The sequence below is a fragment of the Sparus aurata genome, chromosome 3 (genome assembly GCF_900880675.1).
Source record: "Sparus aurata chromosome 3, fSpaAur1.1, whole genome shotgun sequence".
Classification (NCBI taxonomy): domain Eukaryota; kingdom Metazoa; phylum Chordata; class Actinopteri; order Spariformes; family Sparidae; genus Sparus; species Sparus aurata.
This window is the reverse complement of record NC_044189.1, coordinates 1577148-1595339: the sequence shown is the minus strand read 5'-3', so window position 1 is coordinate 1595339 and position 18192 is coordinate 1577148. Positions and strand designations below refer to the sequence as shown.

Genomic DNA, 18192 nt, shown 5'->3' with positions numbered 1-18192 from the left:
ATGTCGAGTTTTGTTGAACTGTTGGACGGTGATCTGATACCAAATTCACAAATCCGTACCAGCTGGTGCGTCCTGCACTTGAGGGTCCCGTCCCACTTACACAGAAAAAAATCTGGTCCCGTCCCAATCCTGGGCCAGAGGTAAACAACATTCCTGTCCCGTCTAACTCCTGGTAAAATGACTCTCACTCCCATTTTTTTTTTCTTCTTCTATTAGGCAATACACTGAATTTGATTTGATCTTCTCCCCATTCTATTTAGATTACTTTGTGTTCTGCATTGTTATTTCAAAAGATATGGCAACAGGAACAGTTCATCTGTGGTAATATAGGGAGGTATTTATTACCTTAATCCAAACAAAAGCCTTCACTAAGGGCACAAAACATTAATAATACATGACCTGTGGTCCCTGTAGTTTTACTATGGAGGACCACCTGCTAAGTCAAATCAAATTGCTAAATCTGAATGAATTTTCATGAAGTGTTTTTGTGATTGTTCCTTTAAATTATTAATAAGTTTAAAACCAGGACAGGATTTATAGTAATTAGAAAAAACTTTATCATCAAACGTTTTTGTTTAGAACAGAACAGTAACAAAACAACAATACAACAATTATATTACATCATCTCATATTCAGTATATCTATTTAAATTCCAGCTGATGTATTCATTTAAATACACGTTTCAATGGGAATGTATCAAGGTTATTAACCATGTTATTATTATCATAGATGGATAGATAAAATCACGTTAATGATCCCAGACAGGGAAATTATTTAAATTATTTATCATGGTCTAAGTCTAATTTATACTTTTTGAGTTGGCTAACAAATGATAAATGACCAGTTGCACTTTGAAAATTAATATTAACTAATGCTGAAGATGACTAAAATATATATTTTTTTTCACTATTATTCACCTGGACATTGCTGGACTGAAAGACCTCTGGATCTGTCAGGGTCTGTCAGGGTCTGTCAGGGTCAGGGTCTGTCAGGGTCTGTCAGGGTCTGTCTGGGTCTGTCAGGGTCAGGGTCTGTCAGGGTCTGTCTGGGTCTGGGTCTGTCAGGGTCTGTCTGGGTCTGTCTGGGTCTGTCGGGGTCTGTCAGGGTCTGGGTCTGTCTGGGTCTGTCTGGGTCTGTCAGGGTCTGTCAGGGTCTGTCTGGTTCTGGGTCTGTCTGGGTCTGTCTGGGTCTGGGTCTGTCAGGGTCTGGGTCTGTCAGGGTCTGTCTGGGTCTGTCTGGTTCTGTCAGGGTCTGGGTCTGTCAGGGTCTGTCTGGGTCTGTCAGGGTCTGGGTCTGTCTGGGTCTGTCAGGGTCTGTCTGGGTCTGGGTCTGTCAGGGTCAGGGTCTGTCTGGGTCTGTCAGGGTCTCTCTGGGTCTGTCAGGGTCTGTCTGCGTCTGTCAGGGTCTGGGTCTGTCAGGGTCTGTCTGGGTCTGTCAGGGTCTCTCTGGGTCTGTCAGGGTCTGTCTGCGTCTGTCAGGGTCTGCGTCTGTCAGGGTCTGGGTCTGTCAGGGTCTGGGTCTGTCAGGGTCTGGGTCTGGGTCTGTCTGGGTCTGTCTGGGTCTGTCAGGGTCTGTCAGGGTCTGGGTCTGTCTGGTTCTGTCTGGTTCTGGGTCTGACTGGTTCTGGGTCTGTCAGGGTCTGTCTGGATCTGTCAGGGTCTGTCAGGGTCTGTCAGGGTCTGGGTCTGTCAGGGTCTGTCAGGGTCAGGATCTGTCAGGGTCTGTCAGGGTCTGTCAGGGTCAGGGTCTGTCAGGGTCTGTCAGGGTCTGGTGGGGGATTTCTCTCCTCCCTCCGTTTCTTGAGTTCCTCGTTTTCTTCCGCATGGTTTCTCCCGTGCTTGAACACATCTGCAGTGTTACGCTGTATCTTCCTCCCTTCTTACAGATGTTCAGGTCGCCGTTGTGTCATTTCCACACGGCTCGTCTTCGGCTCGTCTCTGTGCTGCTGCTGCTGCTGAGCTGCTTCAGTGCTGCTCCGCTCTGTGAGGACACACACAGCAGGTCTCCACTTTAATGAAACCAGAGCAGTGCATAAGGGAGAGACAGTGACGCTAAAGCATCGATCTCATTACACTGGTAGCAACTAAATATCAATACCAACGCTGGTATCAATATTATCAATATTTGGATTGGATCCGCCCACCCCGAGTTCTCGCTCCCGTCTGCTCCCGTTAACTCTTCATCCTGTACCGTCCCAATCACGTGATTAATAGTAAAGTTGACTCCCATCCCGCGGGAATCCCGCAGGAATTCCGTGACCCGTGGGATTCCCGAACAAATGTTCCCGAACAAATGTTGGGGAATCCCCGTATAGTACTTGAGTTACTCTGTGCTGCCGACGAGAAACAATCTGTTTATTCTGATCAATATCGCTTTTCTCTAACCTTTGTTTTTGTTTTCTGTTCGACAAGCTGCAAGCTGTGTCACGTTTTCACTCCTCCTCCTCCTCCTCCTCTTCTCTCTCCTCCTCCTCCTCCTCTTCCTCCTCTTCTCTCTCCTCCTCCTACTCCTTTTCTCTCTCCTCCTCCTTTTCTCTCTCCTCCTCCTCCTCCTCCTCCTCCTCCTCGTCTCTCTCCTCCTCCTCTTCTCTCTCCTCCTCCCCCTCTTCTCTCTCCTCCTCCTCTTCTCTCTCCTCCTCCCCCTCTTCTCTCTCCTCCTCCTCCTCCTCCCCCTCCTCTCTCTCCTCCTCCTCCTACTCCTCTCTCTCTCCTCCTCCTCCTCTTCTCTCTCCTCCTCCTCCTCCTCCTCTCTCTCCTCCTCCTCCTCTTCTCTCTCCTCCTCCTCCCTCCTCTCTCTCCTCCTCCCTCCTCTCTCCCTCCTCCTCTTCTCTCTCCTCCTCCCCTCCTCTCTCTCTCCTCCTCCTCCTACTCCTCTTCTCTCTTCTCCTCCTTCTCCTTCTCCTCCTTCTCTTTCTCCCCCTCCTCCTCTTCTTCTCTCTCCTTCTCATCCTCCTCTTCTCTCTCCTCCTCCTCCTCCTCCTCTCTTTCCTCCTCCTCCTCCTCCACCCCTCTTTCTTTCAGGCTCCCTTCTGATGGACCACGGCCCCCTGGGACCATCTACTCTTTCCGAGCTGCAGCTGCCTTGATACACGGACTGATCTGGATCGTCACACCCCGGGCTCTGCTGGATCATTGCTCTCCTCTGCTTCACTATCTCCTCATATCTATATTTCTGTTAATCTTGATGCCTCTCTCTGTCTGTTACTGATGATCTTGTCTGTCCTGCCCTCTTCCAGGTCATCATGGTGGACAGGAGGTCGTCTGGCTCGGGCTCCACTTGGTGATGCCTCGTCCTGCTCGATCGTCTCCTGGATCCCCTCATTTTACAGAACTTCTATCAGACTTTCTGTTAAACACTTATGACCTCCATTTTTAAAACCCAGAGTGAGTGTAGCGTGTTCTGATGTATCAACAATAGAATAAACAAAAGACTTTAACTATTTCCACTCATCATAGCAGCAGTGGTCCGAGGACCAGTCGTGTGTTCAATCTAAACCAGAATCAACACCAGTAAAGAGTCGATGAAGTCCACCATCGTTGTTCCTCACTATGCTCGGAGGAGTGACTGAATGATGTGACTACAGAGGCTCTCATGTCTGTGCTGAACCAAACTGGTTCTTACAAGGTTCACAGGTTGAACCAGTCAACCAGTGTGACGAGTCCCGACCAATTGAACTGGTGGATTGTTGTCTGAAAAGTTAAAGCAGTGGTGACGTCACCAGCGTCTTTCTGAAAAGTTGAGGGATTTTTAACCAGAGGCACTCGAAGCAGCCGCACTAAAAAAGCAGATCGCTGTGAAAATAAACGCTGGACACGGCAGGTTTCTCCATGTGACCACACGACACCACGGACACTCGCTCCTCATTACAAACAATGTGACCAAAAGAAGCTGCCGCTCAGGAAAAAACAATCATGTTAAACTCAATAACACTCAATCACTTTAACTCTTACACAACCTTTAAATCTTCAACAATAATATCAGAGATACCAGCAACCTGAATACGATTTTTAATCTAAATTAGTAGTGGGACTCGATTAAACAAATAAATGTAATTAGATGCTTTGTAATTAATTAATCTCAATTAGTCAAATATCAATATCTGACATGAGAAGCAACATTTTTCAGTTTAAATGGATTCTGGTATATGATGATGAATAGACACATGAATGAACTTAAACAACACCATGTTTATTTTAATCACTGAGTGTTAAGATAAAGTGCAATATGAATAAAGAATTTTATTATTGCATTTTTCACAAGACACAAACTTACATTCAAGTCAGCTATATTTAAGCTTTTTCAGGACTTCGCCAGTGCGTTTGTTAATTTGTCAGTCGTGGACTTACTCATTGTGGCTCTGAAGCTTGTCATCTTGTCGACTGTGGATTGGCGACACCGCCTGCTCGAGCTCGGAGCGTCGTCTGTGCTAGCTGCAACATGTTTGACATTGAGGTTGTAGCGGAGGCCGGAAGTGCTCCGGTGATAGGCAAATTCTTTCTTGCACAATTTGCACACAACTGTGCTTGTATTCAGGTTTCTACCTGGTAGTTTTTTAAAACTAAAATTTCCGCCCACTGAACCCAGTAACGACATCTCATTGGTTTCCATTTCTCGCGTTGTGTCCTGTGCATCAGCATTACGGGTTTGCCGGGAACTCGTGCAACGAGCAACGTTCCGCACTGTTTGGAGTGCAAATGAACAAAAATCAGTGACTGCAGCTCCTCCTCGCTGTCTCCTCCTGCGTGTAGCTTGTAGAACACTTACCTCTGTAACCAGTGGCGTGCGCAGACTTTTTGAAGGGCAGGGGCGAAAAGAAGGGCACTTTAGCGTGCGTTTTGGCTCCCAAGAGGGCACTTTATCATGTTTTAACCAGCCAAGGGGGCAGTTTAGTGTGTTTTGCCAACCAAGAGGGCACTTTAGCGTGCTTTTTTGGCTCTCAGGTGGGCACTTTAGCGCGTGTTTTTCAACAATTGGGCCACGAGGGGGGGCAGCCCGCCCCCCCCCCCCCCCCCCCCCCTGTGCACATCACTGTCTGTAACTGATGTCTGTAAACTCTGCAGTTTTAGAGAAGAAATTCAAAGTCAGAATTTTAATTGTTGGAGCCAGACATTGCTTTGCCGAGGATTATGCGGGTTTTGATTTGTTTGGTCTGGTTGCCACGGTGATATGTGGGGTTTGGGTCACACGGTCACTGGTAGTAGGTTACATTAAAGGCTGATTCACCTGCACCGGGAAAGGAGACAGGTGAGTTAGGTAGCCGTAATTTTTGTTGACCGCCTTTGTTTAAGTCTGATCGTGTGTAATCGAAAGGCCGCTGTAGCTCTTTTTTGTTTATTAAATACCTGTGAAAACGTACCTGGACTCAGCCTGCTTCTCTGTATCGGCAGCAGCGCGTCATACAAATATACAGGACCTATTCTATACCTCTCAAGCGGCTTTATTTGGGATTGAATATGAGGGCATGTCTGGCATGACAGCAAAGCGCAGGAGATGCAGCAGCTAACGTGAGTAGTTCAAAAACCTTCTTTTTAGTAAACTCTGTGTACACAAACAATGTTTTCAATGCTCGTGTTCATGTGTAGAGACCCTGTAGAGACATTTGTGTGTGGATCAGCAAGGCAGAAAAGTAGTGCCAAAAGTCACGTGACAGTTTTTTTTGTCATACTTGTAGAATTGTTTTTTGTACTTGAAGGAATTTTTTTGTACTTGAAAGATTTTAATTTGTACTTGAAGGATACTTCTTTGTATGTGTAAAACATGCAGTACTTGTTTCTGAAGCATAATGTATTTGTTTGATTGGTACATTTGTTATCTGCAAAACAAAATGCATTAGTTTGTGAATGATGTTTTGCATTTGCAGACCACACTGAGTTTGTTTGTGAATCGTTGTGCGTGAGTAAAACACGTTTTGTGTGTGTGTGAGGTTTTGGCATGATTCTAACTCCATAGAGAACACACATTAGATGTATGTGTGCAGATGGGAAGGATGCCTCATGAGAGGAAAATAGGCTTCTTAAAGGAAAATGGCATCTATTTTGGCTGCTTGTGTACAGGACACATCAGTAAAGATTGCCGGAAAAGGATTTCCTGCTCAAGGTGTAGCCTTAAACATTCCACTGTACTTCATGATGTCAAGTGGTCTTACAGGGGCTGGAGACCAGGACTGCAAACTGCCAAGTGTTCCAGTTCAGGTTAAATCCAACAAAGGAACCAGAATCATCATCACTTATGCTTTCTTGGATCAGGGGAATACTGCAGTGTTTTGCACTGATAGTTTAATGCAAAAGCTCCACCTCACAGGGAGGAAGGGGCGCATTCTCCTTCGAACCATGGGCCAGGAGAAAGTAGTAAGCAGTAACATCGAGTTAGGACTGGAGGTTGCAGCACTGGAGGGGGACGATTTCCTCGAGCTGCAAAGAGCTTACACACAAGAGTCCATGCCTGTGCACAGAGGAAATCTCCCTACTGAAAGAGATATTAAACAATGGTCATATCTGAAACACATTCACTCACCTCAGATTGATGCCGGAATAGAGCTACTGATAGGAACCAATGTTCCTAAAGCACTGGAACCACTGGAGGTGGCGTGTAGTGTGAATGATGGACCATATGCTATCCGAACCTTGCTGGGCTGGACTGTTAATGTTCCACTGACAGGAAACCATGTAAACACTGTTAACTGGGAGCATCCACAAATAACTGTTAACAGAGTTTCAGTCTTGAACCTGGATGACCTCTGGCAGCAACAGTTCAAGAATGACTTCCCCGAAAGTAGAGATGCACCGATCGATCGGCAACCGATCGCAATCGGCCGATAATGCCCCTATCGGTTTTGATCGGAGTTCTCAAAATAGATCAAATCAGGCCGATCAGATGACGTTTCTATATAGAGACAGTGCATTGACTGCATGCAGGGTGGGAATTTAACGGTGGCCATGGCCGCTGTTGCCCCGCACTTTGGCCTTGATGCAGCTGAAAAAAAAAAGTCATCGTACAGCCACAGTGGCCTCTGTGCCCCTGGCCCGGTCAGCGTAGCAAGCTTGCCCTGAATTACAGCCACCTGAGTGCACAGTAGTCTCTCACAGTAACTTCAGTGAGTCCGCAGTTCGCGCAGGTGGAGTCTCATCATCACGATGATCTCACGTGAAAACCTCTCAAACAGCAGCAGCGTCTCAAAACACAAGAACGAAACTTACAGCACAGCGAGCGAGCGCAGCCGGTTTTGACATGATACGTAACTGACTTATGTGGTAGGATTTAGTCCGGTAAAGTTGGAAATATACTCACAGATTCGAACTTCCCGGATCAATAACTCATAAGTGATACCTTGTTAAAACACAAACGACGGCTCTTTCCTACCGTAGTAAGGAAGACAACGAGCTACAACCGTATGTTAATCTAAACGAGCGTCTGGACATTAACTCTGGTCTGTATGATCAGCCGGCTGTGAGACGAGGGCGCAGGGACCGTCTACAAAGTGCAACACCGAAAAGAGAAACTACAAAACATATTCAATAACTTCACTATTATTCAGAGTGTAGTGTCGCCAAAATCATTCCACACATCAGTGGTCTCCTGGTGGTTATTCTACAATTTTTTGTTTGGAAAAAATGTGCTTTGCCATAATTTTGGGGAATTTCTATTGGGAGAAATATTCAATAACACTAATATTCAGTGTGGTGTCACAAAACTCACCTCACCCTAACCATACTTAACAAAAACTACTTTCCAATGTAACTTTAACTTGATTTTGGTATTAAAAAATGTTTTAATACACAATCCATGTCTTATTATAAATTAGGATGTTATGGTATCAGTCTGAAAGGTAAATCAACACATTTTACTCAGTGGCCTTTGTGCCCTGTCATGTGGCCTTGGTGCCCCTGAAAAAAAAAGTGAAGGCCAAATGGACTTGCCCCTAAAATGACAAAATTCCCACCCTGACTGCATTCCCACTAGTAAGCTACAGTTACTCTATGTAAGCTGAGTCCAAGTTGTCTCTAAGAGTCTCTAGAGTGTGAAATATTGCACATTGCCTCAGCCTGCAATAAAACAGTGGTCAATTCATGATACTTTCTCATCTCCTAATTTTTATACTTAATAATACAATGTCAATGTTGTGTAAGAAGAATCATTAATTAAATATATGAAAGTTACACAAGACAACAATATAGAAGAATTTCTGGATTTGACACTGTGATCGGTGATCGGCAATATCGGGATCGGCAGATACTGCTTTCGGTGATTGGTGATCGGCCCCGAAAATCCTGATCGGTGCATCTCTACCCGAAAGCAGCATTGATGAGCAACCCGCGATGTCAAAAGAGGATCAAAGGTTCCTGGAGTTTGTCACCAGCTCAGTAAAACAGTTGGATGGGCATTACCAGATTGCATTACCTGTAAGGAACATCGAGAATTGCTGAACAGCGCTTGTGTTGTTATAAAAGAAGATTTCAGAAGGATTTAACTTTTCACATTGAATACAATCTCTTCATAAGTGACCTTCTGGCTAAAGGCTGTGCTGAGAAGGTGAATGCTGAACTTCTGCAGGCCCCTGATCTTACCAGCTCTCTGATCAGAGTGGTAACCCGATTTAGAAAGGAACCAATTGTGATTATGGCAGACGTCGAATCCATGTTCCACCAGGTACAGCTCCCTCCTGAAGACAGAGACCTCCTCAGATTCCTCTGGTGGACAAAGGGGGATATGAAGCAATTACCCACTGAGCATCGGATGAAGGTGCATTTGTTCGGGGCGACATCATCTCCCAGTTGTGCCAGTTTCGCTCTCAGGAAGTGTGCAGAGGACTATGGGCATCGCTCCAGTGAGGAATCAGTGGATAAATTATTGCACTGTTTTTATGTGGATGATTGCCTTGTGCCAGTGGCCACGGAGAAGGAAGCAGTGTTGCTTTACAGGAACCTGGTCTCTTTGTGTTCCAAGGGTGGATTACTTCTCACAAAGTGGATGAGTAATAGGCCTGGAGTGCTGGAAGCCATCACAGAGCAAAAGGCATTGAAGGGTTGGATATGGAGCTGGACTCGCTACCTGTAGAGCGAGTGCTGGGTGTGGAATGGAGCATTAAATCAGACTCCTTTAAGTTCAGGACTGTACTTTAGGATAGACCACTTACCAGAAGAGGAATCCTCTCGACTGTCAGCTCCATCTATGATCCCCTTGGAATGCCGAGCCCTGTAGTTTTAACAGCAAAGAAGATGCTGAGAAACCTGTGCAGGAGAGGGATAGGCTGGAATGACACTGTGCCTGAGTCAGCCTCCAAAGAATGGCTGGAATGTGTTACAATCCCCAGGATGGAGCTTGTCGCTGCAACTATGGCCAGCCGCATTGACATGCTGTGGAGGAAGGAATTACAGATGGATCTTTTGGACTCTGTGTTCTGGAGCACCTCCACCAGCACACGAGCCAGCCGAGCTAACAACTGGGCTAGCAACCAGTTTTCTGTCCTTGCTAGCCCAGTTGTTAGCTCGGCCGGCTCGCATGCCTCCCCAGCCCCGGCCGACACCTATTCTATACCTCTCAAGCGACTTTAAGCCGCAACATTAATATTAACAATATTAATGAGGTAATAAAACAAACCTTCTCAGGTCAGTTTGTTTATTCAGTCATGAAGACAAAGACAGTTTGTTCATTTAGTTTGTTTAAGCAGAAAAAAATCAGTCAGTGAAGATTGTTACTTCATCAATGGTGATATGTTGTTATTTCTTTTTGTGACTAATGTGTTTATTGTAAGTGGCTTTGGATAAAAGCTTCTGCTAAATACACTAAATGTAAATGTAATTAAGATTTTCTCTTCTCATTAACATTTATTCTCTACAGAGTGCACATGTTTATCACAATCTGTTTTTATCACTTTAGCTTCAGACTGTTTGAGGCCCGTCAACATCACATTAAACAGTGGAACAAATCCTCCATCTGAACCAGAGTTCTTACATATCACATATACCCCCTCGAAAACGAGATGCTGCATCTCAAGGGGTCATCCTAAATAAATTGAAATTGAAATATACAATATTAATCATCAGCACAATAACTATAGAAATGTTTAGAATTAAGACTTCTACCTTCAACAGAATCTACAGAGGAGAAATAAAACACTTACCACTGAGCAGTTTTTTAACTTCAGGTGTGTTACCTGTTTCGAAAGACAAAGTTTAAACTCACACAAACAATTTTGATCCATGAAAGCTGCAGAGGTGGAACGGGGGACAGTTTGGTTCAGAGGTTGTAACAGAGACGAGACTTCAGAGTGGACCGGAGTGTGACCGTCTGATGGTGTTCAGTTTGACAGATAAACAGATCCTTCACTCATCAAACAAAAGAGAAACGTCCTGAACTTTAACTCACAAAGCAACGTTACAGGACCAAACAACAGTAATGTGGTCGCAGGTCGTGTCTTTGGCAACTTATAAGGAAAAAATACTGAATATGTGGAAAATGTGTTATCTCGTCTGTCCTACTGACTGTTCTCCACATTTTCACATTGAAAACAGCGTCTGTCCCCGACAGCGAGAGTCATCAGCTCCTTCTGTTTACGTGACGGGATTTAGAGCCAAAAACTTTAATTCACGTCTTTTAGACTTTGATAGAAAATACTGTAAATTCCCCACATTTAATGAGGTCAGCCCTCCCAACCGAGTCTTCAGCTAACTTCCAGCCAGAATCACTCATCTGGGGTGTTTATTATTACATATTAATGATTTTGATGTCGACATGTGGATAAAATGTTTCTATGAAGATGAATTCTGAATAATAACTGATTTTTAAAGGGACAGCCGTTCATTAATCAGAGAACTTTCACTTCCACTCCACTGCCCTGTTTGTTGTCCAGAGAAGACAATGCAAATATGCAGACTTGACTTAGACTTGACTAAAAAGAAAAGAGACGTCAGTTATCTGGAATTATTTAACACGTGTTCTGTGCCACAACGAGAGGTAACACAACTAATTTGTTTGACCATTTATGTAGGTACCACACAGCAGAGTCCCGCACTCTCCAGGCGTCCGACCCGATCCACACCCGTGTCCAAAACAGTACAATTTTTTTTCACCCGTTTCATCCAAATTGTGCGGGTCACCTGCGGGTACCCGAACCTGTGCAGGACTCTGCCACACAGCTCAGTACGACGAATGCAAAGCCGGATCTGACTGTCGTCCAAAACAAAAAACAGATTTCAGTCATTGAATAACCTGTTTATCACTCGTTGTTAGTTACTTAATGTAATCATGAAGCCAGAATGTTCCATTTTAAGATGGAGAGCTCAAAAGGTTCAAAGTTTTGTTTATTGTCATTCAATTCACGTTTGCACATGATAGAATGAAACATGTACTCAGGTCCCAGCACAATAAAAGCCAGCAATAAAAGATAACAATAGGAATCTCTCTAAAACACAGACAGAAGCCAAACTCATTGACAAAAAGAGGTCAGATCAGTGCAGGTTAATTGTCCACAAGATAGCAGCGCAGCATAACATAAAGTGCTATTCAGTTCAGTTCAGTTCAGACAACTTTATTAGTCCCCGGGGGGCAATTCAGTTCAAGCAGTTCTGGCATAGAAAAACACAAACAACAACCATGACATAACAATGAGCAGCAAGGCGACAAACAGGAGTACACTAATATGCAGATCAGTACATATCCCCAGGGGGCCAAGGCACTTAGGCCACTGTCACATAATTGTGTGGAGTGGCACAACTAAATAACAGAGACCAAGAATAAGAGTAAAATAGTAATAAATAATAAGTGGCACATTAAGTTACAGGGACACTGGGACACAAGTTTACAATGTTACACATAGTGGCTGCCACTGTCCATGTTCAAGAGCTTAATAGCAGATGGGATAAAAGAATAAAATTCAGGTCATCTGATGAAAATTCCTTTATTTTTTCACATCGCAATATATATCGCAGGGTTAAAAGAAATTGCAATGTAAGTTTTTTCCAATATTGTGCAGCCCTAGCTGTGACACACACTTCCTTTTATCACTACAGCTCTTTTTGTCTGTTTACATTAATGTCAGCTGTTGTTGTAGTGGCAAGCTTCAGCTACTACTTTCAAATAAAAAGCCCCCCGCTAAGAACCCAGTTCTAAACTCCAATGGGGTGTAATGTAAAGCTCTTATTTTGAAGACAAATTCGACATGCTTCCTGTTAGCTGTCAGTTGTTTGAGGTGGCAAGGCGCTCCGCCGCACGCTTCCTTTAACAGCGGGGGTTTAACATCGCCGTGTTTGACTGAGGAGGCGAGAATATGGGCCACGGGTCTGTAATTAAGTTAATCTATCAAGTGTCGCCACATTTCTTCCGATGCATATGTCGTATGTCACTGTTCATGCCCAACTTCGTGCTTCACATCACGTCACATGTTTACGCCGACCCCAGTGGCGGCTTTTTGGGAAAGAAGGATAATTACGCCTCCGTTTTATAAAGACAGGGCGGCGCATTGCAGCCTTTACATTGCAGCAAATGTGGCGCATTTTCTATCTAAAAAGGGGCTAGTAATTCCTCTCTCAACCAGTAGGAAATGCTGTGAAAACCTGATTATGCATGAAAAAAAATAATACCGTCATATACTGTGAAACTGTGATATACATTTTTGGTCATACCGCCTAGCACTAGTCAGATTACATTAATTTGGCTGATACTGCAGAGTTTCTGTGAAGTCATTTTGAGGGAACATTATTCAGATTTGATAATAATAATATACTATTATTATCTATTTTATAAATGACATTAAAAACACAGAAAAGGCCTTCAGTAATACATACAGGCTGTGTTGAGCTGAGTCATCCCGTAACTCCAGAACTTGTTCAGCCACTGCATACACTCATTCTCCAGGTAGCCTTTGGTGTAATCCTTCAGGACAGGGACATCATCTCACTTCCTCTTGGTCTCTTCTGCTGCTGGCATTGGTGCGACCCAGACTGAGTGAGTGTCGTCGAAGGACAGGAGGTAGAACATCATGTTGCCGTCTGGCTGCACTTCGCCCTCACAGCCATGCATCCACTGAAGAACGTGGAGATCTGTAACCAGAGAAGAAAGACCAGGCGGTGAAGTAAAGGACAAACAAGACAGTGAGCCGAGATAAATCAGCCCTACCAACATGTGATATCAGTGACCACCACTGTTGCTTTGTTCTGCCAGACACACACACACACACACACACACACACACACACACACACACCTGCATATAGTACATGTTAGTTAGATTCTGTGTTTTCATCTTTGTGTTGAATAAAGACATCTGAACCTTCTTGCTGTCTATTTAATACTGTACAAGAGTGAATGTTGCCGACCTATACACTGTCAAGAACTCCAAAATCCCTCAACCATTGCTAGCTGTTTTGATAAATTTGGTTGTAGTTAGTAAGTTAATGATTAATCAGAGTTATAAACAGTTTAGTACAATTTTATGAGACTGATTTAGTAAATTTGCTTTGTTTTCCCTTCTTCAACGGTGGCGCCCCGAGGTAATCTAATGTAAATTGGATCATATTATCCATCATAACTAATAATTATCCATATCCACATCAATCCATAATATCCATAATATTATCAATATTATACTACGATAGCCAAATTTAACCTAAAACTACCTTTTAATGTTGCATAAACACAACTTACTTGTGCCTAGTGTAATGCAGTGCATAACACTTGGTGCCCCGTGTGAGGAAGTGTACTGTTGGCAATCATTCATAAATGTGCAATATTAATTTCAGCATAATTTGGACAGTGCCAAAATTTGAGATTCACATCTTGAACCATTTAGCCAAAAGTCTTTACATTTAACCACTTGTCTACTACAGGAGTAGACGTTGATTTGTACTTACAAACAATTGCAGTGTGATGAGAATTGATTTATCAATCAAATTTATAACCCATTTGATTAATTATAATTGACAGCCCAGTCTGACCTTAAAATTCCTTTTAATGTTGCATAAACACTTCTTAATTGTGCCTTGTGTAATGCAAGGCCCAACACGTGGAAGATTCTGCATCAATGAAAAAGTAGCCATGTACAGTGACATAGATCACTGAGGATGCTGTACACAGCGATGCATCGAGTATTGTTTCGCTCTTGAATTGTTGACAGCTGAATCATAATCAAATCATGAGGCCAGTGAAGATTCTCACCTCTACTCTGCTACACTGCAACTTGTAAATAATTATTGATTAACTAAAAAGCGGTTCGCTTCTTCACGTTTCATGGATCTTACCTGTGTCGTTCTGTCTCATACGATCCTTCAGGATGTTGATGTTGACTTCGAACCACTGCTGCTTGCTCTGGCGGGACTGTGTGCCTTTGACCCAGTATTCTGGATCCAGTCGATCCTTCATCCAGGTCTGTTTAGGAACTTTCTCCTGAGTTTTGCTGTCAAAGTAGTCAATCATCCTGTTGTCCAGCATACCCATGGCTGTGAACTTGTGGATGCCCGGGAGTCCGAGATCTCTGGAGAGGCCCGTGTAGATGTAATGGAGGGAATGTGTCTCTGAAAGTCACACAGACAGATATTTATTAGACCGATAAGAACCATTAGATCTGACATATTAAAGCTCTGGCAGCATGGTGGAAATGTGTCTTTTATTTTTGGAATGAACAGAACATGAACTCTGGCTTTGAAGCTCTGACACTATGATTAGATCATTATTTTGTTAATAACATAAATACTGTGAAGCAACTGTTGAATGTAAATAGTGAATTGTGTGGTCGTGATGTCATAATGTGAGAGAAATATATTGTTAACATTTTTCAACAAGAGTTTGATATGGTTATCAAATCAATACCCCACAGTATAGTGTCTTTAGCACAAAGCATACATCTTTACTGACTTTAAGTGAACGCCCTGTTACTATCAATGGGGATTTCTATACATGATAAAAAAAAAAGCCTTTATTAGAAATCATCTTGATCACATCGCAACTCCCACATGTAAGTATAGATGACTTAAGATAGAAAACGGTGGAACACCATATTTCTCTTGCCTCATAAATATATAATTCCAAATAGAATCAAAGAGTTTCTATTCAGAATTGTACATAGTTACAATCCTGTAAAAGATTATATTTGTCGCTTTTCTTCCCTGATGTCAACAACAGATGATCTTTTTGTGATTGTGAGGGAGAAACTATTGATCACGTTTTTACAGATTGTCTCTCATTTGATTTACAGAAATACTTTTTCAGAAATGCTTGAAAAAGATGTCACTCTAACAAAGAATGATATTTCACTCATCTTTAACTAGTCTCCCCAGACGAAATGTACATAATTAATGTAATTGTTATTGGAGCAAATATTACATTCACATAATGAAGAGGCTTGAAAGATTGACCTCCTGTCATATTTTTAAAGATACTGATTCTATTGAAAACTGAAAAAAACAGAAATTAGTAAAAACTATTAGACTATTAAGATGTTTTAAATGTACTCATTTTATTTTGCAGACCTCTAAATTGTGTTTTTTGTCTGCTGAGGCAGAAACTTGTCCATCCTGAGGACAAAACACCAAGAACCTGAAACAAGTCCAGTTGACTGTGATACAGAACTTTGATTTACCCTGACTGGATGACTGAGAACCTTCATCATCAACATTTTTTTATTTAACCTTTATTTAACCAGGAAAAGGACTCATTGAGATTAAAAATCTCTTTTACAAGAGTGTCCTGGCCAAGACAGGCAGCAGCATATTCATACATACACACAAACACATGGTAGACATAGACATTAAAAACACTCAGCATCCAAAACAGCAACATTTGAATGTCAGCTACAGTAATAACAGCCTCAGGCAAAACATCTACAACCAGATGTTTTTGCCTGCAGGTCATCCAATTTCACCTTAAAAGAGTTCAACGACACAAACTCATTATGTTTCAAAGTTTTTTGCAACATGTTCCAGGCAGAGGGAGCAGCAAACCTAAACGCTTTCTTTCCCAGTTCAGTCCTGACTTTTGGGACAGACAGCAAGAACAAATCCTGAGACCGAAGATTGTAAGTCCCAGCGTTACTTCGGTTAATGTAGGACAAAAGGTAAGAAGGAAGAAAACCTAAAATTGCCTTATAGATGAGAATATGCAGATGTCTCAGTCTGCGTGATGATAAGGAAGACCATCCAACCCGATCATACAGCGTACAGCGATGAGTCAGTGCTTTATGTCTGAAATTGTAACAAACGTAAACAAACAAAAATTCATAATGCTTCGTAGCATGTTTTGTGAAACAAGCACTGAACGCAATTTTAAAGACGTCACAACTTCATGTCTTACTTTCACTTTTAATCTGACTCATTAACGAGTCTAAACTGTAACTTACCCCTCCTTCCCGCCACCGCCGTCCACAAAAGGACGAAAATGACGATTAACTTAATTTTTCCCTCGAACAGGACTTATTTCTTATTTCCAATGTCGAGTTTTGTCGGACTGTTGGACGGTTATCTGATTCCGTATCGAATCAGATAACTCGTAAATTATGTAACTTACGTCACAAATAAAAGTATTCAACAGTGGATGACTGGAAAAAGTTCTACTCACTGATGAATCCAGGTTCGATATTTCTGTTAGTGACAGATGCGTCACTAAAATAAGTCGATGGACGCTTTCAGTTCTGATGTGAATCGGCAGTTGAGCACTGGTACAAATGTTCACTATAAAAGTTAACCGTGACACGTGTCAGTGAACGCACCATGACTGCAGCGCCTCTGTTTGTGGTTTAGAATTACTTTATTTATCCCAGACTGGGAAATTATTTGTTGTTGTGATGAAGTTCATCATCAAGTCCGAACTGTGAGACCAACAACATCCACCTCAACATGTGTCCATCAGTGAGACAACAGGTTAATACAGGCCAGGCTGACTGCAACTTATCAAATGTACTGAAACATTTTACTTCACTGCACTGACGAGACATCTAAAGAACTGTGTAGAATTATATTCCAGTTATTGAAAATACTAAGTTTACTAAAAATAAGAAACTAAATAAGAAAAATAGTTATATTGAAATTGTACATCTTGCATTTCATTTTTTACCTGTTATGGTTAAAGATGTCTTAAGGATAATATATTAAATAACTTATTAACAGTATAATAGTTTGGAGCACTAAATAAAAAATGAATTGGACTATTTCCCTCTGCCTGGTGACCCCACAGAGCGCAGTGGTTTGATGATTTGATCTTTTCTGGTGACTTTATTCCTATTTTTTCATACATATCAAGACATCCATTCAAAATAAGATTTAAATGTGTGAAAAAGGTAAATAAATTAATCTGACAGATGCAAAGTATCCCAATCATGCACTTATATTAATAACTCACATGTCAGGTTAGTGTGAACATTATTAGAATGATTATTGTTTATTATTATTAACACTCACACCTCTAAACACACACTGGTTCTGATATGATTTGATGATTTTACCTCTCTTAGTAACTTTACTCCTATTTTATCTCTCCACAATGATGATAAACTACATGTGAGTCACTTTTAAGCAGTTAAATGAATGAAGCTGTTGCTGTGAGGACACATGAGAGCGTTAAACGACCTGACAGCTAAAACAGAAAACACTCTTGACTCACAGCGGACAGCTCAGGTTTCTCCGGCCGGATGACGGTGCTCCTGCTCCGGGTGTCTGGTGGAGCCCGCGCCGGGGACTGGGAGCTCCTGGCCGGCCTCTGCTGCTGCGGCGGCCCGCTGCCTGTACCGCGGAGCGTCACCATGGTAACGCTCTCACTCAAGCTAGCAGGCGAACTGTTAGCTGTTAGCTTACCGGAGAGTTGTTAGCACCGGGAAAAACGGCGGAAACACCGGAGACAGACGCTCTCAGACGCTCCCGGTGGTTCTGCTCACACACACACACACACACACACACACACACACACACACACACACACACACACACACACAGTATATCTGATGGAGACGCTCCGCCGTTAAACCGCCGAGAGGATTCGAAAATGTAGCGATCTGACGCCACCTAGTGACGTCATGCCGTTAAATGCGTGTGACAACGAAATAAAAAAAGAAATTATCAATACTTCTAATATTTAAAACATGAAAGTATAATTTATTTTTAAAATATATGTAACATTTAAAGTTAACAATATACTCAAGCACAAGTCTGATGTACTTTCCTCCAGTATTTTCATTTTCTACTTTATATTTCCACTTCACCACAGTTTAGAG

General features: G+C 42.5%; 1 pseudogene; it reads right to left on the bottom strand.

The window, feature by feature from the left end:
- The window catches only part of LOC115579215 (BOLA class I histocompatibility antigen, alpha chain BL3-7-like), an 83694-nt pseudogene extending 65968 nt beyond the window's left edge, over window positions 1-17726 (bottom strand).
- Window positions 17727-18192: the final 466 nt, after the last annotated feature.